Raw genomic sequence first — 27,042 nt, 5'->3', positions numbered from 1 at the left:
ATGTGATCTTGCTCGCAGTGTTTTTGACTGTGGGTGAAGCCTGAAGGTTCGTTCACATGTGTTGGACTCGCATCCATGGCGGGTTCCAGATCTAAGTTTTGTCTTCAAGTGTTTTTTTATTGTGTTTATTGGCAAAAAATACATTTATAGAATAACTAATCGAAGAATTCAAATAGAGAAAAATATTCAACGAGTGACCGAACAACACATTAATTCACGAATGCGCTACGAGTTATAACTTAAGGTTACAAGAACCGAATGGCATATCTGCCGATTTCCAAATTTTTTAGCACACGTGTTCTTTGAATCGAGTTACATCGGAATATCTAATAAAAAAAATGTGGGTCACCATCTTTTGTTTTCTTTGTAATTTCATAGGAAAACTTCAATTTTGGCAACAAATTTACATAGGTATATAGGGAAAATGCCCTTTATTCGGCCAACTTTTTTAGATTTCCCAATGAATGGCTATGTTCTTATATACGGAGAAAAACAAAAAAACTAACATAATATCCAGGATTGCATACTGAATCCATGCACGTATACAAACTCATATGTCACTATCCTTGTTTTTGAGATAAATGGCTACAAAGTTGATCGATACATCTAGAATTTGACTGAAAACGTGTGACGTTATAGTATACAGAATATAACGTTATTCCTACTCAGAGATATGGAAAACAAAATATGTGTCGGGATCTGAATGGTGTTTATTTTTTTTTTCATTTCCCCTGTTGGGTTTCGTATATTTTCTAGAAATGCAATATATAATAATAAATTCTATTGATATAATTTTATTTCGTCCTGCAAATGGAAATGTCATTCACGCTAATCTTGTCTGATTTTCACATCAATCGAGCATATACTTGAAACTTGCGTGAACTGGTTGGTTCCACGTGAATCTTAGGTTAATAGTTAAATCACCGGAATTTTGTACACATAAAATGCACGTCAATTTTTAAACAAAATTATTTCAATAATATCGTTATTGTAAAATATAATTAAAATCATGAAAAATACCTTCACATTTTTGTAAAGTTCACGTGAAAATGACATGAAAAATATCACGTGAATTCATTCGAATTACTGATTTTTTTAACTCCAGCCGTGTGTCTTGTTTCAAAATGAATTCTCTTCTTTTGAGAAATATTTATTTTGTCATCCTATTTTTCACCTCATAGAACAGTCCGTACCTGTGTGTTTATTTTATACACTAACTTTTATGTATCAGCATGTTTTCATTTCATTCTGTTTCGTTTCGTTTCGCAGTTTACAGGTACCCCTCTTTTTGCCCCTTTTCTATTTTTGATATTTTAATCAAAAGTTTAAAAAATCAAACATTCGAAAAGTGAAATAATCAAAATTTAGGTTTAGTGTTTTTAAAGTTTGATCAAAGGAGTAGGTCCGGTAAGGACCGATTTTGGCCTCAAATTTCAGGTTCATCTGAAGAAAGATTTTGACCCCTTTTTAAACACTTTTAAGTGTCTATTTTATTTGAATCAATTAGTTTATGTAAAGATTTTAACTGATTTATTCATAAAAACGCACCGATTCAAGCTGAAATAGGAAAAATCTACCAAATATGGCGAAAATGTCTCTTTTCAGATGGTTTTTGTCAAAAATGAAAGTGGCCGCATCCGTGTTCATCCTCAACCTTTATATATGTTATGTACTATCATAAAATACAACTTACATTTCAATATTAAGGATGAACACGAATGCGGCCACTTTCGTTTTTCACGAAAACCGTCTAAAATTTAACTAAAATGCTAGAATTGTGAAGATTTCAGTAATTTCGCAAGCCTTATTGGATTAATGGTGCTAGTACCCGATATATGTGCATTGTATTGTCAAAAACAGCCCATTTTTATGTAGCAGAAGCATTTTACTGTCCAATAAATAACTAAAAGTTTACATTTTAACAATTTTGTAAAACTGTTATATTATTTAACACAATTTGAAAGGAGTAGGTCCGGTAAGGACCGATTTTGGCCTCAAATTTCAGGTTCATCTGACGAAAGATTTTAACCACACATTTAAATCAATCAGTTGATGTGAAAGATTTTAACTGATTTAGTCATTAAAAACGATCCGATTCAAGCTCAAATATGAAAAATCTATCAAATATGCCCAAAAATGTCACTTTTCAGATGGTTTTTGTCAAAAATGAAAGTGGCCGCATCCGTGTTCATCCTCAACCTTTATATATGTCATGTATTATAATAAAATACAACTTTCATTTCAATATTTAGGATGAACACGAATGCGGACACTTTCGTTTTACACGAAATCCATCTAAAATTTACCAGGCTCAAGCTAGCAGCCACTCGCTAGCAGCCACTTCGCTAGCAGCCAGTTTTCAGATATGTCTATAAACCCAAAAGTTGCATAAGATTCCAACGTACTTTAAATGTTGTATCAATTATATAATCACAAAACAATCTGTTTTTATATATGATTGAGCAGCCGAAGACACTATTTAATGTTTATTTTTATATTATCATGTGATTTCCTGTTCATTAATTTAGAGACAACAGTATTGGCTTTCCATATACCAAACAGCGTACTGCGCGCAATTTTTAATAGTGTATGAAGAATAGTAAATAGCTATGCAATTATTTAAATGCTGGCAGAATTGTTGTTTCATGGTATCGACTTTTCCATTAGAAATTAATTTTGTGATATTGTAAGAAATAGCTTTCCATAGTCTCGGCATCCTGTCAAGTAGTTCCTAAAAAGTATCAATAGTTTTGCATTACAAGAATAGAAAATTGCACTCGTGCTTTGCTATTTTTTTTGTCAGACAAATTTGTTTTTACAACAGATTCTACTTCTGAACAAGCGGAATTCGCTCACACACTTGCTTATACGAAAGGTTTATTTGTTGTACTTAATGTATGGTGTGCACGGAATATACAAATTAGCAATTTATAAAAAAAACCTACCTTTGGACCTATGGTGAAGTTGTCCGCCCTGGGCCATTTGGCCGATTGGACCTATTACCTATCATTTGCACCTAGTGGGTAAAAAAGTATTGCCGTAGGGAATTTTTGACGGACTTTTGAAAATTTGGGGTAGGCATGTTAGAGCCTTCAGACCTAAGTTCGGACCTATGGTGAAGACAAACTATGAGTTGTCCCACCTGGACCTTTTGACCAATTGGACCCTAGCCCATTACCTACCATTTCCACCTAGTGGCTAAAAAAGTATTGCCGTAGGGAATTTTTGACAGACTTTTGAAAATTTGGGGTAGGCATGTTACAGCCTTCAGACCTAAGTTCGGACCTATGGTGAAGACAAACTATGAGTTGTCCCACCTGGACCTTTTGGCCCATTGGACCCTAGCCCATTACCTACCATTTCCACCTAGTGGCTAAACAAGTATTGCCGTAGGGAATATTTTACACTCTTTTAAAAATTGGGGTAAGGCATTTTTTTTAAATCTAACTTTGGACCCATGGTGAGGACAAACTATGAGTTGTCCCACCTGGGCCATTTGGCCCATTGGACCTTAGACCATTACCTATCATTTGCACCTAGTGGGTAAAAAAGTATTGCCGTAGGGAATTTTTGACAGACTTTTGAAAATTTGGGGTAAGCATGTTAGAGCCTTCAGACCTAAGTTCGGACCTATGGTGAAGACAAACTATGAGTTGTCCCACCTGGACCTTTTGGCCCATTGGACCCTAGCCCATTACCTACCATTTCCACCTAGTGGCTAAAAAAGTATTGCCGTAGGGAATATTTTATACTCTTTTAAAAATTGGGGTAAGGCATTTTTTTTTAATCTAACTTTGGACCCATGGTGAGGACAAACTATGAGTTGTCCCACCTGGGCCATTTGGCCCATTGGACCTTAGACCATTACCTATCATTTGCACCTAGTGGGTAAAAAAGTATTGCCGTAGGGAATTTTTGACAGACTTTTGAAAATTTGGGGTAGGCATGTTAGAGCCTTCAGACCTAAGTTCGGACCTATGGTGAAGACAAACTATGAGTTGTCCCACCTGGACCTTTTGACCAATTGGACCCTAGCCCATTACCTACCATTTCCACCTAGTGGCTAAAAAAGTATTGCCGTAGGGAATTTTTTACAGACTTTTGAAAATTTGGGGTAGGCATATTAGAGCCTTTAGACCTAAGTTCGGACCTATGGTGAAGACAAACTATGAGTTGTCCCACCTGGACCTTTTGGCCCATTGGACCCTAGCCCATTACCTACCATTTCCACCTAGTGGCTAAAAAAGTATTGCCGTAGGGAATTTTTGACAGACTTTTGAAAATTTGGGGTAGGCATGTTACAGCCTTCAGACCTAAGTTCGGACCTATGGTGAAGACAAACTATGAGTTGTCCCACCTGGACCTTTTGGCCCATTGGACCCTAGCCCATTACCTACCATTTCCACCTAGTGGCTAAACAAGTATTGCCGTAGGGAATATTTTACACTCTTTTAAAAATTGGGGTAAGGCATTTTTTTTAAATCTAACTTTGGACCCATGGTGAGGACAAACTATGAGTTGTCCCACCTGGGCCATTTGGCCCATTGGACCTTAGACCATTACCTATCATTTGCACCTAGTGGGTAAAAAAGTATTGCCGTAGGGAATTTTTGACAGACTTTTGAAAATTTGGGGTAGGCATGTTAGAGCCTTCAGACCTAAGTTCGGACCTATGGTGAAGACAAACTATGAGTTGTCCCACCTGGACCTTTTGACCAATTGGACCCTAGCCCATTACCTACCATTTCCACCTAGTGGCTAAAAAAGTATTGCCGTAGGGAATTTTTTACAGACTTTTGAAAATTTGGGGTAGGCATGTTAGAGCCTTTAGACCTAAGTTCGGACCTATGGTGAAGACAAACTATGAGTTGTCCCACCTGGACCTTTTGGCCAATTGGACCCTAGCCCATTACCTACCATTTCCACCTAGTGGCTAAAAAAGTATTGCCGTAGGGAATTTTTGACAGACTTTTGAAAATTTGGGGTAGGCATGTTACAGCCTTCAGACCTAAGTTCGGACCTATGGTGAAGACAAACTATGAGTTGTCCCACCTGGACCTTTTGGCCCATTGGACCCTAGCCCATTACCTACCATTTCCACCTAGTGGCTAAAAAAGTATTGCCGTAGGGAATATTTTACACTCTTTTAAAAATTGGGGTAAGGCATTTTTTTTTAATCTAACTTTGGACCCATGGTGAGGACAAACTATGAGTTGTCCCACCTGGGCCATTTGGCCCATTGGACCTTAGACCATTACCTATCATTTGCACCTAGTGGGTAAAAAAGTATTGCCGTAGGGAATTTTTGACAGACTTTTGAAAATTTGGGGTAAGCATGTTAGAGCCTTCAGACCTAAGTTCGGACCTATGGTGAAGACAAACTATGAGTTGTCCCACCTGGACCTTTTGGCCCATTGGACCCTAGCCCATTACCTACCATTTCCACCTAGTGGCTAAAAAAGTTTTGCCGTAGGGAATTTTTGACAGACTTTTGAAAATTTGGGGTAGGCATGTTACAGCCTTCAGACCTAAGTTCGGACCTATGGTGAAGACAAACTATGAGTTGTCCCACCTGGACCTTTTGGCCCATTGGACCCTAGCCCATTACCTACCATTTCCACCTAGTGGCTAAACAAGTATTGCCGTAGGGAATATTTTACACTCTTTTAAAAATTGGGGTAAGGCATTTTTTTTAAATCTAACTTTGGACCCATGGTGAGGACAAACTATGAGTTGTCCCACCTGGGCCATTTGGCCCATTGGACCTTAGACCATTACCTATCATTTGCACCTAGTGGGTAAAAAAGTATTGCCGTAGGGAATTTTTGACAGACTTTTGAAAATTTGGGGTAAGCATGTTAGAGCCTTCAGACCTAAGTTCGGACCTATGGTGAAGACAAACTATGAGTTGTCCCACCTGGACCTTTTGGCCCATTGGACCCTAGCCCATTACCTACCATTTCCACCTAGTGGCTAAAAAAGTATTGCCGTAGGGAATATTTTATACTCTTTTAAAAATTGGGGTAAGGCATTTTTTTTTAATCTAACTTTGGACCCATGGTGAGGACAAACTATGAGTTGTCCCACCTGGGCCATTTGGCCCATTGGACCTTAGACCATTACCTATCATTTGCACCTAGTGGGTAAAAAAGTATTGCCGTAGGGAATTTTTGACAGACTTTTGAAAATTTGGGGTAGGCATGTTAGAGCCTTCAGACCTAAGTTCGGACCTATGGTGAAGACAAACTATGAGTTGTCCCACCTGGACCTTTTGACCAATTGGACCCTAGCCCATTACCTACCATTTCCACCTAGTGGCTAAAAAAGTATTGCCGTAGGGAATTTTTTACAGACTTTTGAAAATTTGGGGTAGGCATATTAGAGCCTTTAGACCTAAGTTCGGACCTATGGTGAAGACAAACTATGAGTTGTCCCACCTGGACCTTTTGGCCCATTGGACCCTAGCCCATTACCTACCATTTCCACCTAGTGGCTAAAAAAGTATTGCCGTAGGGAATTTTTGACAGACTTTTGAAAATTTGGGGTAGGCATGTTACAGCCTTCAGACCTAAGTTCGGACCTATGGTGAAGACAAACTATGAGTTGTCCCACCTGGACCTTTTGGCCCATTGGACCCTAGCCCATTACCTACCATTTCCACCTAGTGGCTAAACAAGTATTGCCGTAGGGAATATTTTACACTCTTTTAAAAATTGGGGTAAGGCATTTTTTTTAAATCTAACTTTGGACCCATGGTGAGGACAAACTATGAGTTGTCCCACCTGGGCCATTTGGCCCATTGGACCTTAGACCATTACCTATCATTTGCACCTAGTGGGTAAAAAAGTATTGCCGTAGGGAATTTTTGACAGACTTTTGAAAATTTGGGGTAGGCATGTTAGAGCCTTCAGACCTAAGTTCGGACCTATGGTGAAGACAAACTATGAGTTGTCCCACCTGGACCTTTTGACCAATTGGACCCTAGCCCATTACCTACCATTTCCACCTAGTGGCTAAAAAAGTATTGCCGTAGGGAATTTTTTACAGACTTTTGAAAATTTGGGGTAGGCATGTTAGAGCCTTTAGACCTAAGTTCGGACCTATGGTGAAGACAAACTATGAGTTGTCCCACCTGGACCTTTTGGCCAATTGGACCCTAGCCCATTACCTACCATTTCCACCTAGTGGCTAAAAAAGTATTGCCGTAGGGAATTTTTGACAGACTTTTGAAAATTTGGGGTAGGCATGTTACAGCCTTCAGACCTAAGTTCGGACCTATGGTGAAGACAAACTATGAGTTGTCCCACCTGGACCTTTTGGCCCATTGGACCCTAGCCCATTACCTACCATTTCCACCTAGTGGCTAAAAAAGTATTGCCGTAGGGAATATTTTACACTCTTTTAAAAATTGGGGTAAGGCATTTTTTTTTAATCTAACTTTGGACCCATGGTGAGGACAAACTATGAGTTGTCCCACCTGGGCCATTTGGCCCATTGGACCTTAGACCATTACCTATCATTTGCACCTAGTGGGTAAAAAAGTATTGCCGTAGGGAATTTTTGACAGACTTTTGAAAATTTGGGGTAAGCATGTTAGAGCCTTCAGACCTAAGTTCGGACCTATGGTGAAGACAAACTATGAGTTGTCCCACCTGGACCTTTTGGCCCATTGGACCCTAGCCCATTACCTACCATTTCCACCTAGTGGCTAAAAAAGTTTTGCCGTAGGGAATTTTTGACAGACTTTTGAAAATTTGGGGTAGGCATGTTACAGCCTTCAGACCTAAGTTCGGACCTATGGTGAAGACAAACTATGAGTTGTCCCACCTGGACCTTTTGGCCCATTGGACCCTAGCCCATTACCTACCATTTCCACCTAGTGGCTAAAAAAGTATTGCCGTAGGGAATATTTTACACTCTTTTAAAAATTGGGGTAAGGCATTTTTTTTAAATCTAACTTTGGACCCATGGTGAGGACAAACTATGAGTTGTCCCACCTGGGCCATTTGGCCCATTGGACCTTAGACCATTACCTATCATTTGCACCTAGTGGGTAAAAAAGTATTGCCGTAGGGAATTTTTGACAGACTTTTGAAAATTTGGGGTAAGCATGTTAGAGCCTTCAGACCTAAGTTCGGACCTATGGTGAAGACAAACTATGAGTTGTCCCACCTGGACCTTTTGGCCCATTGGACCCTAGCCCAATACCTACCATTTCCACCTAGTGGCTAAAAAAGTATTGCCGTAGGGAATATTTTACACTCTTTTAAAAATTGGGGTAAGGCATTTTTTTTAAATCTAACTTTGGACCCATGGTGAGGACAAACTATGAGTTGTCCCACCTGGGCCATTTGGCCCATTGGACCTTAGACCATTACCTATCATTTGCACCTAGTGGGTAAAAAAGTATTGCCGTAGGGAATTTTTGACAGACTTTTGAAAATTTGGGGTAAGCATGTTAGAGCCTTCAGACCTAAGTTCGGACCTATGGTGAAGACAAACTATGAGTTGTCCCACCTGGACCTTTTGGCCCATTGGACCCTAGCCCATTACCTACCATTTCCACCTAGTGGCTAAAAAAGTTTTGCCGTAGGGAATTTTTGACAGACTTTTGAAAATTTGGGGTAGGCATGTTACAGCCTTCAGACCTAAGTTCGGACCTATGGTGAAGACAAACTATGAGTTGTCCCACCTGGACCTTTTGGCCCATTGGACCCTAGCCCATTACCTACCATTTCCACCTAGTGGCTAAAAAAGTATTGCCGTAGGGAATATTTTACACTCTTTTAAAAATTGGGGTAAGGCATTTTTTTTAAATCTAACTTTGGACCCATGGTGAGGACAAACTATGAGTTGTCCCACCTGGGCCATTTGGCCCATTGGACCTTAGACCATTACCTATCATTTGCACCTAGTGGGTAAAAAAGTATTGCCGTAGGGAATTTTTGACAGACTTTTGAAAATTTGGGGTAAGCATGTTAGAGCCTTCAGACCTAAGTTCGGACCTATGGTGAAGACAAACTATGAGTTGTCCCACCTGGACCTTTTGGCCCATTGGACCCTAGCCCAATACCTACCATTTCCACCTAGTGGCTAAAAAAGTATTGCCGTAGGGAATATTTTACACTCTTTTAAAAATTGGGGTAAGGCATTTTTTTTAAATCTAACTTTGGACCCATGGTGAGGACAAACTATGAGTTATCCCACCTGGGCCATTTGGCCCATTGGACCTTAGACCATTACCTATCATTTGCACCTAGTGGGTAAAAAAGTATTGCCGTAGGGAATTTTTGACAGACTTTTGAAAATTTGGGGTAGGCATGTTAGAGCCTTCAGACCTAAGTTCGGACCTATGGTGAAGACAAACTATGAGTTGTCCCACCTGGACCTTTTGACCAATTGGACCCTAGCCCATTACCTACCATTTCCACCTAGTGGCTAAAAAAGTATTACCGTAGGGAATTTTTTACAGACTTTTGAAAATTTGGGGTAGGCATGTTAGAGCCTTTAGACCTAAGTTCGGACCTATGGTGAAGACAAACTATGAGTTGTCCCACCTGGACCTTTTGGCCAATTGGACCCTAGCCCATTACCTACCATTTCCACCTAGTGGCTAAAAAAGTATTGCCGTAGGGAATTTTTGACAGACTTTTGAAAATTTGGGGTAGGCATGTTACAGCCTTCAGACCTAAGTTCGGACCTATGGTGAAGACAAACTATGAGTTGTCCCACCTGGACCTTTTGGCCCATTGGACCCTAGCCCATTACCTACCATTTCCACCTAGTGGCTAAAAAAGTATTGCCGTAGGGAATATTTTACACTCTTTTAAAAATTGGGGTAAGGCATTTTTTTTTAATCTAACTTTGGACCCATGGTGAGGACAAACTATGAGTTGTCCCACCTGGGCCATTTGGCCCATTGGACCTTAGACCATTACCTATCATTTGCACCTAGTGGGTAAAAAAGTATTGCCGTAGGGAATTTTTGACAGACTTTTGAAAATTTGGGGTAAGCATGTTAGAGCCTTCAGACCTAAGTTCGGACCTATGGTGAAGACAAACTATGAGTTGTCCCACCTGGACCTTTTGGCCCATTGGACCCTAGCCCATTACCTACCATTTCCACCTAGTGGCTAAAAAAGTTTTGCCGTAGGGAATTTTTGACAGACTTTTGAAAATTTGGGGTAGGCATGTTACAGCCTTCAGACCTAAGTTCGGACCTATGGTGAAGACAAACTATGAGTTGTCCCACCTGGACCTTTTGGCCCATTGGACCCTAGCCCATTACCTACCATTTCCACCTAGTGGCTAAAAAAGTATTGCCGTAGGGAATATTTTACACTCTTTTAAAAATTGGGGTAAGGCATTTTTTTTAAATCTAACTTTGGACCCATGGTGAGGACAAACTATGAGTTGTCCCACCTGGGCCATTTGGCCCATTGGACCTTAGACCATTACCTATCATTTGCACCTAGTGGGTAAAAAAGTATTGCCGTAGGGAATTTTTGACAGACTTTTGAAAATTTGGGGTAAGCATGTTAGAGCCTTCAGACCTAAGTTCGGACCTATGATGAAGACAAACTATGAGTTGTCCCACCTGGACCTTTTGGCCCATTGGACCCTAGCCCATTACCTACCATTTCCACCTAGTGGCTAAAAAAGCATTGCCGTAGGGAATATTTTACACTCTTTTAAAAATTGGGGTAAGGCATTTTTTTAAAATCTAACTTTGGACCCATGGTGAGGACAAACTATGAGTTGTCCCACCTGGGTCATTTTGCCCATTGGACCTTAGACCATTACCTATCATTTGCACCTAGTGGGTAAAAAAGTATTGCCGTAAGGAATTTTTGACAGACTTTTGAAAATTTGGGGTAAGCATGTTAGAGCCTTTAGACCTAAGTTCGGACCTATGGTGAAGACAAACTATGAGTTGTCCCACCTGGACCTTTTGGCCCATTGGACCCTAGCCCATTACCTACCATTTCCACCTAGTGGCTAAAAAAGTATTGCCGTAGGGAATTTTTTCCAGACTTTTGAAAATTTGGGGTAGGCATGTTAGAGCCTTTAGGCCTAAGTTCGGACCTATGGTGAAGACAAACTATGAGTTGTCCCACCTGGACCTGTTGGCCCATTGGACCCTAGCCCAGTACCTACCATTTCCACCTAGTGGCTAAAAAAGTATTGCCGTAGGGAATATTTTACACTCTTTTAAAAATTGGGGTAAGGCATTTTTTTTAAATCTAACTTTGGACCCATGGTGAGGACAAACTATGAGTTGTCCCACCTGGGCCATTTGGCCCATTGGACCTTAGACCATTACCTATCATTTCCACCTAGTGGGTAAAAAAGTATTGCCGTAGGGAATTTTTGACAGAATTTTGAAAATTTGGGGTAGGCATGTTAGAGCCTTCAGACCTAAGTTCGGACCTATGGTGAAGACAAACTATGAGTTGTCCCACCTGGACCTTTTGACCAATTGGACCCTAGCCCATTACCTACCATTTCCACCTAGTGGCTAAAATAGTATTGCCGTAGGGAATTTTTAACAGACTTTTGAAAATTTGGGGTAGGCATGTTAGAGCCTTTAGACCTAAGTTCGGACCTATGGTGAAGACAAACTATGAGTTGTCCCACCTGGACCTTTTGGCCCATTGGACCCTAGCCCATTACCTACCATTTCCACCTAGTGGCTAAAAAAGTATTGCCGTAGGGAATATTTTACACTCTTTTAAAAATTGGGGTAAGGCATTTTTTTTTAATCTAACTTTGGACCCATGGTGAGGACAAACTATGAGTTGTCCCACCTGGGCCATTTGGCCCATTGGACCTTAGACCATTACCTATCATTTGCACCTAGTGGGTAAAAAAGTATTGCCGTAGGGAATTTTTGACAGACTTTTGAAAATTTGGGGTAGGCATGTTACAGCCTTCAGACCTAAGTTCGGACCTATGGTGAAGACAAACTATGAGTTGTCCCACCTGGAACTTTTGGCCCATTTGAACCTAGCCCATTACCTACCATTTCCACCTAGTGGCTAAAAAAGTGTTGCCGTAGGGAATTTTTTACAGACTTTTGAAAATTTGGGGTAGGCATGTTAGAGCCTTTAGACCTAAGTTCGGACCTATGGTGAAGACAAACTATGAGTTGTCCCACCTGGACCTTTTGGCCCATTGGACCCTAGCCCATTACCTACCATTTCCACCTAGTGGCTAAAAAAGTATTGCCGTAGGGAATATTTTACAGATTTTTGAAAATTTGGGGTAGGCATGTTAGAGCCTTTAGACCTAAGTTCGGACCTATGGTGAAGACAAACTATGAGTTGTCCCACCTGGACCTTTTGGCCCATTGGACCCTAGCCCATTACCTACCATTTCCACCTAGTGGCTAAAAAAGTATTGCCGTAGGGAATATTTTACAGATTTTTGAAAATTTGGGGTAGGCATGTTAGAGCCTTTAGACCTAAGTTCGGACCTATGGTGAAGACAAACTATGAGTTGTCCCACCTGGGCCATTTGGCCCATTGGACCTTAGACCATTACCTATCATTTGCACCTAGTGGGTAAAAAAGTATTGCCGTAGGGAATTTTTGACAGACTTTTGAAAATTTGGGGTAGGCATGTTACAGCCTTTAGACCTAAGTTCGGACCTATGGTGAAGACAAACTATGAGTTGTCCCACCTGGACCTTTTGGCCCATTGGACCCTAGCCCATTACCTACCATTTCCACCTAGTGGCTAAAAAGTATTGCCGTAGGGAATATTTTAACCTCTTTTAAAAATTGGGGTAAGGCATTTTTTTAAAATCTAACTTTGGACCCATGGTGAGGACAAACTATGAGTTGTCCCACCTGGGCCATTTGGCCCATTGGACCTTAGACCATTACCTATCATTTGCACCTAGTGGGTAAAAAAGTATTGCCGTAGGGAATTTTTGACAGACTTTTGAAAATTTGGGGTAGGCATGTTACAGCCTTCAGACCTAAGTTCGGACCTATGGTGAAGACAAACTATGAGTTGTCCCACCTGGACCTTTTGGCCCATTGGACCCTAGCCCATTACCTATCATTTCAACCTAGTGGCTAAAAAAGTATTGCCGTAGGGAATTTTTTACAGACTTTTGAAAATTTGGGGTAGGCATGTTAGAGCCTTTAGACCTAAGTTCGGACCTATGGTGAAGACAAACTATGAGTTGTCCCACCTGGACCTTTTGGCCCATTGGACCCTAGCCCATTACCTACCATTTCCACCTAGTGGCTAAAAAAGTATTGCCGTAGGGAATATTTTACACTCTTTTAAAAATTGGGGTAAGGCATTTTTTTTAAATCTAACTTTGGACCCATGGTGAGGACAAACTATGAGTCGTCCCACCTGGGCCATTTGGCCCATTGGACCTTAGACCATTACCTATCATTTGCTCGTAGTGGGTAAAAAAGTATTGCCGTAGGGAATTTTTGACAGACTTTTGAAAATTTGGGGTAGGCATGTTAGAGCCTTCAGACCTAAGTTCGGACCTATGGTGAAGACAAACTATGAGTTGTCCCACCTGGACCTTTTGACCCGTTGGACCCTAGCCCATTACCTACCATTTCCACCTAGTGGCTAAAAAAGTATTGCCGTAGGGAATTTTTTACAGACTTTTGAAAATTTGGGGTAGGCATGTTAGAGCCTTTAGACCTAAGTTCGGACCTATGGTGAAGACAAACTATGAGTTGTCCCACCTGGACCTTTTGGCCCATTGGACCCTAGCCCATTACCTACCATTTCCACCTAGTGGCTAAAAAAGTATTGCCGTAGGGAATATTTTACACTCTTTTAAAAATTGGGGTAAGGCATTTTTTTAAAATCTAACTTTGGACCCATGGTGAGGACAAACTATGAGTTGTCCCACCTGGGCCATTTGGCCCATTGGACCTTAGACCATTACCTATCATTTGCACCTAGTGGGTAAAAAAGTATTGCCGTAGGGAATTTTTGACAGATTTTTGAAAATTTGGGGTAGGCATGTTAGAGCCTTCAGACCTAAGTTCGGACCTATGGTGAAGACAAACTATGAGTTGTCCCACCTGGGCCATTTGGCCCATTGGACCTTAGACCATTACCTATCATTTGCACCTAGTGGGTAAAAAAGTATTGCCGTAGGGAATTTTTGACAGACTTTTGAAAATTTGGGGTAGGCATGTTACAGCCTTTAGACCTAAGTTCGGACCTATGGTGAAGACAAACTATGAGTTGTCCCACCTGGACCTTTTGGCCCATTGGACCCTAGCCCATTACCTACCATTTCCACCTAGTGGCTAAAAAAGTATTGCCGTAGGGAATATTTTACAGATTTTTGAAAATTTGGGGTAGGCATGTTAGAGCCTTTAGACCTAAGTTCGGACCTATGGTGAAGACAAACTATGAGTTGTCCCACCTGGGCCATTTGGCCCATTGGACCTTAGACCATTACCTACCATTTCCACCTAGTGGCTAAAAAAGTATTGCCGTAGGGAATATTTTACACTCTTTTAAAAATTGGGGTAGGCATGTTACAGCCTTCAGACCTAAGTTCGGACCTATGGTGAAGACAAACTATGAGTTGTCCCACCTGGACCTTTTGGCCCATTGGACCCTAGCCCATTACCTATCATTTCAACCTAGTGGCTAAAAAAGTATTGCCGTAGGGAATGTTTTACAGACTTTTGAAAATTTGGGGTAGGCATGTTAGAGCCTTTAGACATAAGTTCGGACCTATGGTGAAGACAAACTATGAGTTGTCCCACCTGGACCTTTTGGCCCATTGGACCCTAGCCCATTACCTACCATTTCCACCTAGTGGCTAAAAAAGTATTGCCGTAGGGAATATTTTACACTCTTTTAAAAATTGGGGTAAGGCATTTTTTTAAAATCTAACTTTGGACCCATGGCGAGGACAAACTATGAGTTGTCCCACCTGGGCCATTTGGCCCATTGGACCTTAGACCATTACCTATCATTTGTACCTAGTGGGTAAAAAAGTATTGCCGTAGGGAATTTTTGACAGACTTTTGAAAATTTGGGGTAGGCATGTTACAGCCTTCAGACCTAAGTTCGGACCTATGGTGAAGACAAACTATGAGTTGTCCCACCTGGACCTTTTGGCCCATTGGACCCTAGCCCATTACCTACCATTTCCACCTAGTGGCTAAAAAAGTATTGCCGTAGGGAATATTTTACACTCTTTTAAAAATTGGGGTAAGGCATTTTTTTTAAAATCTAACTTTGGACACATGGTGAGGACAAACCATGAGTTGTCCCACCTGAACCTTTTGACCCATTAGACCTTAGACCCTTACCTATCATTTGCACCTAGTGGGTAAAAAAGTATTGCCGTAGGGAATTTTTGACAGACTTTTGAAAATTTGGGGTAGGCATGTTTGACCCTTAAGACCTAAGTTCGGACCTATGGTGAAGACAAACTATGAGTTATCCCACCTGGACCTTTTGGACCATTGGACCCTAGCCCATTACCTAACATTTCCACCTAGTGGCTAAAAAAGTATTGCCGTAGGGAATTTTTTACACTCCTTTAAAAATTGGGGTAAGGCATTTTTTTGAAATCTAACTTTGGACCCATGGTGAGGACAAACCATGAGTTGTCCCACCTGGACCTTTTGACCCATTAGACCTTAGACCCTTACCTATCATTTGCACCTAGTGGGTAAAAAAGTATTGCCGTAGGGAATTTTTGACAGACTTTTGAAAATTTGGGGTAGGCATGTATGACCCTTAAGACCTATGTTCGGACCTACAGTTAAGACAAACTATGAGTTGTCCCACCTGGACCTTTTGGCACATTGGACTTTAGCCCATTGCCTACCATTTCCACCAAATGGCTAAAAAAGTATTGCCGTAGGAAATATTTTACACTCTTTTAAAAATTTGGGTAGCGCTTTTTTCTAAAATCTAACTTTGGACCCATGGTGAGGACAAACCATGAGTTGTCCCACCTGGATCTTTTGACCCATTAGACCTTAGACCCTTACCTATCATTTGCACCTAGTGGGTAAAAAAGTATTGCCGTAGGGAATTTTTGACAGACTTTTGAAAATTTGGGGTAGGCATGTTTGACCCTTAAGACCTAAGTTCGGACCTACAGTGAAGACAAACTATGAGTTGTCCCACCTGGACCTTTTGGCCCATTGTACCCTTACCCATTGCCTACCATTTCCAACTAGTGGCTAAAGAAGTATTGCCGTAGGAAATTTTTTACACTCTTTTAAAAATTGAGGTAAGGCATTTTTTTTAAATCTAACTTTGGACCCATGGTGAGGACAAACCATGAGTTGTCCCACCTGGACCTTTTGACCCACCTGGACCTTAGACCCTTACCTATCATTTGCACCTAGTGGGTAAAAAAGTATTGCCGTAGGGAATTTTTGACACTTTTGAAAATTTGGGGTAGGCATGTATGACCCTTAAGACCTATGTTCGGACCTACAGTTAAGACAAACTATGAGTTGTCCCACCTGGACCTTTTGGCACATTGGACTTTAGCCCATTGCCTACCATTTCCACCAAATGGCTAAAAAAGTATTGCCGTAGGAAATATTTTACACTCTTTTAAAAATTTGGGTAGCGCTTTTTTCTAAAATCTAACTTTGGACCCATGGTGAGGACAAACCATGAGTTGTCCCACCTGGATCTTTTGACCCATTAGACCTTAGACCCTTACCTATCATTTGCACCTAGTGGGTAAAAAAGTATTACCGTAGGGAATTTTTGACAGACTTTTGAAAATTTGGGGTAGGCATGTTTGACCCTTAAGACCTAAGTTCGGACCTACAGTGAAGACAAACTATGAGTTGTCCCACCTGGACCTTTTGGCCCATTGTACCCTTACCCATTGCCTACCATTTCCAACTAGTGGCTAAAGAAGTATTGCCGTAGGAAATTTTTTACACTCTTTTAAAAATTGAGGTAAGGCATTTTTTTTAAATCTAACTTTGGACCCATGGTGAGGACAAACCATGAGTTGTCCCACCTGGACCTTTTGACCCACCTGGACCTTAGACCCTTACCTATCATTTGCACCTAGTGGGTAAAAAAGTATTGCCGTAGGGAATTTTTGACAGACTTTTGAAAATTTGGGGTAGGCATGCATGACCCTTAAGACCTAAGTTCGGACCTACAGTGAAGACAAACTATGAGTTGTCCAACCTGGACCTTTTAGCACATTGGACTTTAGCCCATTGCCTGCCATTTCCACCAAATGGCTAAAAAAATATTGCCGTAGGAAATTTTTTACACTCTTTTAAAAATTTGGGTAAGGCTTTTTTCTAAAATCTAACTTTGGACCCAGGGTGAGGACAAACCATGAGTTGTCCCACCTGGATCTTTTGACCCATTATACCTTAGAACCTTACCTATCATTTGCACCTAGTGGGTAAAAAAGTATTGCCGCATGGAATTTTTGGCATTCTTTTGAAAATTTGGGTAAGCCATATTTGAAACTTTAGACACCCTTTTGAAAATTGGGGATCTGCTTTTTTAAAATTTCGATTTGGATTTATGGTGAAGACAAACCATGAATATGCCTGCACAATCGCTTGGAGCTTTCCTGTAGAATTGCTTGGTCAAATTTATTAAATACATTGTGTATGCATTGCATTGGTTGTTCCTTGTATGTCCTATTATATTCATCTATGGTATTTGAAATGAAAATAGCACAAAATCAGTCATTTTGACAATTAAATTCCATCAAGGAATCATTTTAAACTATATCAGAGACTACACAAAATGTGTACAATAGATATAACAAAGAAGATGTGGTATGATTGCCAAAGAGACAACTCTCCACAAGAGACCTAAATAACCGTACCTAAATAACACAGAAATTACCAACTATAGGTCACCGTACTGCAAAGGCCATACCGCACAGTCAGCTATAAAAGGCCCCGAAATAACAATGTAAATCGAGTAAACTAACGGCTTATTTATCTGTTTATGTGAAAAAACAAATATGTAACACGTAAACAAAAAACCACTGAATAAGTCAAAAAGAAAAACGCGCTACAAAATATGTTAACAATCTTATCTAAAATAAATATGAAAAGTAATCCTCGCACAAAATAAATATTTATATTATACCGAAAAGGTGATTAGATGCTCTGAAAGGGTAATAAGGATATTTTAAATTTTACTTAATATATTATTTACCCGCAATTAAGAAAAAATAATAAATACATATTTCAACAAAACAACAAAGGATCGGGATATTGTAAATTGATAAAGAAATTCGAATGGGGAATGGTGCTAACCACGGACCCAAGAAAATACACGTATATGTCAATAAACATGATATTAAAATAAGAAGATGTGGTATAATTTCAAATGAGATGTCTGTTTATCAAAACCTATAGCTACTGGTAGAAAAAGCTTCAGTAGAATTGTATTTTATGAAGGATTGAAGAGGACTAGTTATCTGAAAGACAGAGAAAACAGAAAATCCTTCAACTTGATGTTTTTAATATCAGTGTCACGATTCAGGAACTTTTTATTATTCCAAACTATAGCATCCGACAAACAATTTTTTTAATGAGAACAACGTATCAAACCACATTTATATCTTCAATATAAAAAAAAAAACGGCTATAAAAGGTATCTTCCTGAAAAATAAGAATCAATTCATTTCGAAAACTGACGGCCGAACTCATAATAAAACAATGTGTGCGCTCTTTTCTCCCCCAAACTAGCACAACACAAGACTGGTCAACACATGACCAAACTATAAAAAAATCAATTTAATGATCGGATCATCATTAAATACTATCACTGACAATATCAGACCAGGTGCGGATACAGCCTTTTTGCAAAAGGGGGATCCAAACTATGGTACACCCTGAAACGTCCAAAAAATATAAAAAAAAATCGAAAAAAATGGGATTTCAACCACCAAAACTCCCTCTCCCCGCATACCAAATCCGCTAATGCAGACTGCATCCATTCAAATAAAAGCTTCAAATATCAGTAAAATTTTTCAGTGTGAAATTTAGGTAAAAAAAAGTTGATAACAATAACCAACTGTTATTAAATCGTAACAGAAAAAAATGATAGAAAAATCAGGTCAGACATATGTTGCATTGAATTGCAGTTACAGTAGTTTTAATAAAAAAGTAATATTTATATGACAGAAGTATCATGTAAAACATAAACTGATAATGAATGTGCTGAAAGATAAATTAGTAAGCATTATCTACTTAAGAGTTATAAATAGTCATATGCAAATAGAAACTACTACAGCAAAATGCAAGGAGTGTGTAGGTAAATGTTATACCTTTGACTAGCTTGCTTGCTAGCTGGACCATGAAGTCATAACCAGGTAAAGTAGATTAACCGCTTTTCAGAGTAGTCTAGTCGGCCAAACGACAAAAAAAACCCAGCTCCAAACGATTGTACAGGAAGGCTATGAGTGATTGTACAGTAAACCTTAAAGCTACTGTACAGTCAATAAAAATATCCGACATAGAGAAAACGAATATTTTTGGATTTCTACTTAGACGATGCCTTTGAAACTTTCCGACAGGTAAGACTATTTATTAGAACAGGCACATGTGAAAATTAAGGTAGCAATTTAATTTTTCGATGTTTATTTGACATTTTTGATCACTGTTGGGTGATAATTTTAATCGTTTTACACGGAGCTCCAACATTGTAAGGTAAAATTTGGATGCATATATCTTTCTTTTTATTTTATTACTTCATATTTACAGAAAGAATGTTTTAGCTACATAAACGTTAAATTTTAACATAAGAATTCATCACAGTTTCCACGAAGCAACTTGTTTTTCTTCAAATGTCGCAGCCCCGCTTGACAGTCTCTCGAATGACAAAATCATTAGAAAACCAAACAGTTCCGTTCCGACACTGTGTATGTGACATACTCCTTTTTGATTGCTTTGAAAATTTTGTATTTTGTATTGCCTTTTGAAACAACGCAAATTAATTGTCTTCTTAATAGTTGATGAAATGATGTATTAATTAGGGAGACAAGTGATTATTTTTCACTTCCGTTCAGTTTAAAAGATTGTCCAGGTGAAAGAATAAAACATTTCATTTGGTATATTGTACAGTTTTATTTTGAGAACATCGTGGATTGAACGTTGTTGAAATGGAATTTCATTAACCAATCAAATTTCATATCAGAGGGGTGCCTTCAATTACGTCCGCGTTCATGGTATAAATATATTTAGACGAATCTCAGTGCGCAGTTAAACAACAAATAGAAACATACGAGACTTGGATGTAACTTTGTGGACTTAAAAAACATTAAACATTCGATTGTGAAAGTGTATACTAGTGTTATTCACAATATATATTATTTTAAGGATTTCTCGAGTTTTGGACCTTGGAATATTATAATTTATCAGTGGAGTAGTCTGTTCTTACGTAAAGGGGTGAGTATTGTTTAATTTAGATTCTGATTTTTCCTTGTAAATTCTTGATGAAATTCACCTGTATGTATTATTCATTTTTTTCTTTGAACAATTAAAAATAAATATTTTTCACTCAACTTTCGGAAAAAGGAAGGATGAGTGCATGGGGTTTCGGTATGTCGGGATTCAAATTTATTTAAATATAGGATCTCGGGACTTCGTGATTTTAAGCCCTGGATTGCGTTATCAGGACCCGTCTACCCCTCAATAAATGATTAAAAAAAAAAACTAATGAGTACTCTAATCTAGACCAAAGGAAGCTGTTTTATGCTGGAATGCCCATTTACAGGGTGTAAAATATGTCAGACTTATACGCTTAAATGTTGACTAAGCGGTGAAATGCATTGCTTGACCACTTTGGCGATGTAAATTTCACTGACACAATATCAGTGTGTAAATAATGTAATCCGCGTTTCTTTTTAGCTCATCTTGTCCAAAGGGACACACTAACTTGTCACATCACATTGCGTTCGTCGTCCGTAGTCTTTGTTAACTTTTCCTCTAAAACGTTAAGTCTTCTCTATAACTTAAACCCAAATTTAACCGAACTTTACATTACGCAAGGTCATGTTTATTCTCTGACTGTTTATGACGTCTTCACACGAAATCCATTGGAAGTTAGATGTGTACATATTGTTACTTCAGTCTTGGATGCATGATTTTTTTTATTAGTTGCTATTGGCTTTGAAGTAGCTGTCGCTTTTCTGCGAGTACTCTCATATCTGTTCCTAGTGTCTTTTTGTTGTTAGGATGTACAAGTCACCGGCAACGTCCACTGGTATTTTTGTCCAACTTATGAGTTAAAACTTTTTCAACTGATTATAGTTCGTTCTTATTTTGTACTGTTATACGACTGTCCCAGATTTCGGGAGGGTTGGAATTCCGTTAACGTGTTCAACCCCACCACATTATTTATAAATGTGCCTGTTTAAAGTCAGGAACCTGTAATTCATATAATTCAGTTGTTGTCTTTTATTTATGTGAGGCATATTTGTTTTTCGTTCATCTTTTTAGCTCACCTGGCCCGAAGGGCCAAGTGAGGTTTTCTCATAACTTGGCGTCCGTCGTCGTTCGTCGTCCGGCGTGAACTTTTACAAAAATCTTCTCCTCTGAAACTACTGGACCAAATTTAACCAAAATTGGCCACAATCATCATTGGGGTAAGTAGCTAAAAAATGTGTCCGGTGACCCGTCCAACCAACCAAGATGGCCTCCATGACTGAAAATAGAACATCGGGGTAAAATGAGGTTTTGGGCTTATAAGTAAAAAAAAAGCATTTATAGCAAATCTGAGGTGGGGGTAAAAAATTTTATTAGGTAAAGATCTATCAGCCCTCAAATTTTCAGATGAATCGGACAACCCGTTGTTAGGTTGCTGCCCCTGAATTGGTAAATTTAGGTAAATTTTGCTGTTTTTGGTTATTATCTTAAATATTATTAAAGATAAGAGATAAACTGTAGACTGCAATCATATTCAGCAAAGTAAGATTTACAAATAAGTTAACATGACCAAACAGGACCAAAATGGTCAGCTGACCCCTTTAGGAGTTATTGCCCTTTATAGTCCATTTTTAACCATTTTTCGTATATCTTTGTTATCTTTTTCAAAAATCTTCTCCTCTGAAATACCTGGGCCAAATAAAATCAAACTTGGCAACAATCATCATTGGGGTAACTAGTTTAAAAATTGTGTCCAGTGACAAGGCCAACCAACCAAGATGGCCGTCATGGCTTAAAATAGAACTAAAGGGTAAAATGCAGTTTTTGGCTTATAACTCAAAAACCAAAGCATTTACAGCAAATCTGATTGGGGTTGATACAGTTAATCAGGTCATGATCTATCTGCCCTGAAATTTTTAGATGAATCAGACAACTGGTTGTTGTGTTGCTGCCCCTTAATCTGTTATTTTAAGGAAATTTTGGTGATTTTGGTTATTATCTTGAATATTATTATAGATAGAGATAAACTGTAAACCACAAATGTTTAACAAAGTAAGATTTACAAATAAGTCAACAGGACCAAAATGGGCAGTTGACCCCTTTAGAAGGTATTGCCCTTTATAGTCCATTTTTAACCATTTTTCGTAAATCTTGGTTATCTTTTTCAAAAATCTTCTCCTCTTAAACAACTGGGCCAAATAAAATCAAACTTGGCCACAATCAGCATTGGGGTATCTAGTTTAAAAATTGTGTCCAGTGACCAGGCCAACCAACCAAGATGGTCTTCATGGCTAAAAATTGAACTAAAGGGTCAAATGCAGCTTTTGGCTTATAACTCAAAAACCAAAGCATTTACAGCAAATCTGATTGGGGTTGATATTGTTCTTTAGGTCAAGATCTATCTGCTCTGATGAATATTCAGATGAATTGGACAACTGGTTGTTGTGTTGCTGCCCCTGAATCGGTTATTTTAAGGAAATTTTGGTGATTTTGGTTATTATCTTGAATATTATTATAGATAGAGATAAACTGTAAACCACAAATGTTTAACAAAGTAAGATTTATAAATAAGTCAACAGGACCAAAATGGGCAGTTGACCCCTTTAGGAGGTATTGCCCTTTATAGTCCATTTTTAACCATTTTTCGTAAATCTGGGTTATCTTTTTCAAAAATCTTCTCCTCTTAAACAACTGGGCCAAATAAAATCAAACTTGGCCACAATCATCATTGGGGTATCTAGTTTAAAAATTGTGTCCAGTGACCAGGCCAACAAACCAAGATGGCCTTCATGGCTAAAAATAGAACTAAAGGGTAAAATGCAGCTTTTGGCTTATAACTAAAAAAACAAAGCATTTACAGCAAATCTGATTGGGGTTGCTATTGTTCTTTAGGTAAAGATCTATCTGCTCTGATGAATATTCAGATGAATTGGACAACTGGATGTTACAGTGCTGCCCCAGAATTGGTAATTTTAAGGAAATTTTGCCGTTTTTATGCCCCACCTACGATAGTAGAGGGGCATTATGTTTTCTGGTCTGTGCCTCCGTTCGTCTGTGCGTCCGTTCGCTTCAGGTTAAAGTTTTTGGTCAAAGTAGTTTTTGAAGAAGTTGAAGTCCAATCAACTTGAAACTTAATACACATGTTCCCAATGATAAAATCTTTCTATTTTTAATGCCAAATTATAGTTTTGACCCGAACTTCATGGTCCACTGAACATAGACAATGGTAGTGCGAAGTTCAGGTTAAAGTTTTTGGTCAAGGTAGTTTTTGATGAAGTTAAAGTTACATCAACTTGAAACTCAGTACACATGTTCCCTATGATATGATCTTTCTAAATATAATTCCAAATTAAAGTTTTGACCCCAATTTTACGGTCCAATGAACATAGAAAATGATAGTGCGAGTGGGGCATCCGTGTACTATGGACACATTCTTGTTTGTTATTATCTTCAATATTAATAAAGATAGAAATAAACTGTAACCAGCAATAATTCACAGCAAAGTAAGACCTAAATAGAGTTTAAGATGACCAAAATGGTCAATTGACCCCCTAAGGAGATATTGCTCTTTATAGTCAATTTTTACAATTTTCATAAAAGTTGTAAATTTTTACTAACATTTTCCACTGAAACTACTGGGCCAATCATTATAGATGGGGATATTTGTACGCAGCAAGAATGTTCAGTAAAGTAAGATCTACAAACACATCATCATCACCAAAACACAATTTTTGTCATGAATCGATCTGTGTCCTTTGTTGAATATTCACATATAACAAGGTGAGCGACACAGGCTTTTTAGATCCTCTTGTATTCTTTAAGTAAATAAATTGTGTCGTTATTTAACTCTTCTCACCATGCTAGCAGGACAAATGTTTGTGTGGCTTGCTTGCATTGTTTGAATCAATGTGCTCAAGCAGTGTAATTAAGACTGAATTCTGAAACCAATATAAAAAGACTATAGCTTTCATTTAAGCCCCATTTATGGGCATTATATTATCTGGTCTGTGTGGCCGTCAGTCTGTCCCGCTTCAGGTAAAAGTTTTTCCTAGAGGTAGTTTTTGATGAGGTTGAAGTCCTTAGAGGTCAAGGTATGGCCTTTAACAAATATATATCTATATATCTATACTATTAAACGAGAAGACCTCATTTTGGGTGTCGCTTTTCCACATTAAATTAATCATCATGCCTCTGTGTCTTATGGGTACAGTGCATAATCGCATTTGTCATCCATTCATATGATTATTCAGTTTGAGTTATTTTGGGTGAAAACGAGAAAAAAGACGTCCGGATATGTTTCCGGAATTGGGCGAAATTTTAAGTCAGATTAGATTTCCGGTTTGCGTTTTTCTCTGTATACTTTGAACATTAATACTACGAATACAGTGTATTTTCTATCTTATATCCGTCATTGCATGAAATTTAAGTCAGATTAGACCTCCGGTTTGCGTTTTTACTTTTACTTTGAAACAAATACATATACTACGAATAAAGTGTATTTTCAGTCTGATATTATTTTCAAGATTACTATCCACAGCAGTCACAGACAGGGTTTATTTTATAGAGACGGTCTGAATAATATATCAATGACCGCTATGGATCAATTATTAAACTGAGAATTGATTGTAAACAGAAAATACACTTTCGGGACGTCTGGAACGGGTGTTTTAAGATCGAAATTTCAGGATTGACCATTTCGGGTTCTGGGATTTCTTTTTTCGAATCTCGGGATGTCGAGATTCTCTGTATACTTTGAACATTAATACTGCGAATACAGTGTATTTTCCATCTTATATCCGTCATTGGATGAAATTTAAGTCAGATTAGACCTCCGGTTTGCGTTTTTCTTTTTACTTTGAATCAAATACATATACTACGAATAAAGTGTATTTTCTGTCTGATATCATTTTCGAGATTACTATCCACAACAGTCACAGACAGGGTTTATTTAATAGAGAGGGTCTGAATAATATATCAATGACCGCTATGGATCAATTATTAAACTTAAAATTGACTGTAAACAGAAAATACACTTTCGGGACGTCTGGAACGGGTGTTTTAAGATCGAAATTGCAGGATTGACCATTTCGGGATGTCGATATATTTTATTTGTATAATAAATTCAGAACCTCGGGATTTCATTTTTTTTAATCCCGGGACATTGGGATCAGGGCCTCTCCGCAGTGGCGGATCCAGAAATTTTCATACGCAGGGGCCCGTTGACTGCCTAAGAGGGGCCCGCTCCAGTCATGCTTCAGTGATACACTATATAAGCAACCAATTATTTTCCAGAAAGGGGGGCGGGGGCGGGCCCCCTTTATCCGCCTTTGCCCCGACCCCCCTTTAATTGCATACCAACCAAGATGGCCGCCACGGCTAAAAACTACTGGGACAAATAAAACCAAACTTGGCCACAATCATCATGAGGGTATTTGGCTTAATAATTGTGTCTGGTGACCCCGCATACCAACCAAGATGGCAGCCACTGCTAAAAATAAAACATAGGGGTAAAATGCAGTTTTAGGCTTATAACTCAAAACCAAAGCATTTAGAGCAAATTTGACAGGTGCAAATTGTTTATCAGGTCAAAATCTATCTGCCCTCAAATTTTCAGATGAATCAAACAACCCGTTATTAGGTTACTGTCCCTAAATTTGTAATTTAAAGGAAACTTTGTTGTTTTTGGTTATTATCTTCCATATCACTATAAATAGAAATAAACTGTAAACAGCAATAATGTACAGCAAAGTAAGACCCTAAAAATAAATCAACATAACTAAAATGGTCAATTGACCCCCTAGGGAGTTATTGCCCTTTTTAGTCAATTTTTTACAATTTTCATAAAATTTGTAAATTTTCACTAGCATATTCCACTGAATCTATTGGGCCAAGTTCATTAAAGATAGAGATAACTTTAAGCAGCAAGAATGATTAGAAAAGTAAGATCTACCAACACATCCCCATCACAAAAACACAATTTTGTCATAAATCCAAGTCCTTTGTTTAATATTCAGATAGACCAAGGTGAGCGACACACGCTCTTTGGAGCCTCTAGTTTTCAATTTCTTCATAAATGTCATATTTTATTTTGTACAAAAAAGCACCATTTATAATTATGCTGATGACAACACTGTTTCATACAGTGATCACAATTTAGATACAGTTCTTGAAAACTTAGAAACAGACAGTATAAATCTAATAAACTGGTTTTCTTTAAATTTAATGTAGGCTAATCCTGACAAATTCCAGGCTGTAGCCATTGGAAAAAAGACAAATAAACATAATTTGATATCTAATTTAATTAGAAATAAAATTTCTTATGACGAAAATGTGAAACTTCTTGGAATAACTATAGATTCGAACTTTAATTTTAACAGTCATATATCTGAAATATATAAAAATGCATCAAGACAATTAAATATTTTAAAACGTACGGGTAAATATTTAAACAGGCTAGGTAGGTTAACAGCATACTACTCATTCCTTCTTACGAATTTTAACTATTGTCCAGTAATTTGGCACAATTGTAGTAAAAAAAATTCTTGTAAACTGGAAAAATTCAATAACGAGCTTTAAGATTCATTTATGAAGATAATGATAGTCCTTACGAAAAACTGACAGAAAAATCTAAATTACCATCTTTAAG

General features: G+C 38.5%; 1 protein-coding gene across 2 annotated transcripts in view; it reads right to left on the bottom strand.

The window, feature by feature from the left end:
* LOC139528527 (lithostathine-1-like) overlaps window positions 1-27,042 on the bottom strand; it is a 99,654-nt gene that overhangs the window by 10,821 nt on the left and 61,791 nt on the right. The gene's annotated exons all lie outside the window — the stretch shown is intronic.

Source organism: Mytilus edulis, chromosome 6 (assembly GCF_963676685.1).
Source record: "Mytilus edulis chromosome 6, xbMytEdul2.2, whole genome shotgun sequence".
NCBI lineage: Eukaryota > Metazoa > Mollusca > Bivalvia > Mytilida > Mytilidae > Mytilus > Mytilus edulis.
The sequence above is the reverse complement of the archived record's forward strand: the minus strand, read 5'-3'. Positions and strand labels throughout refer to the sequence as shown.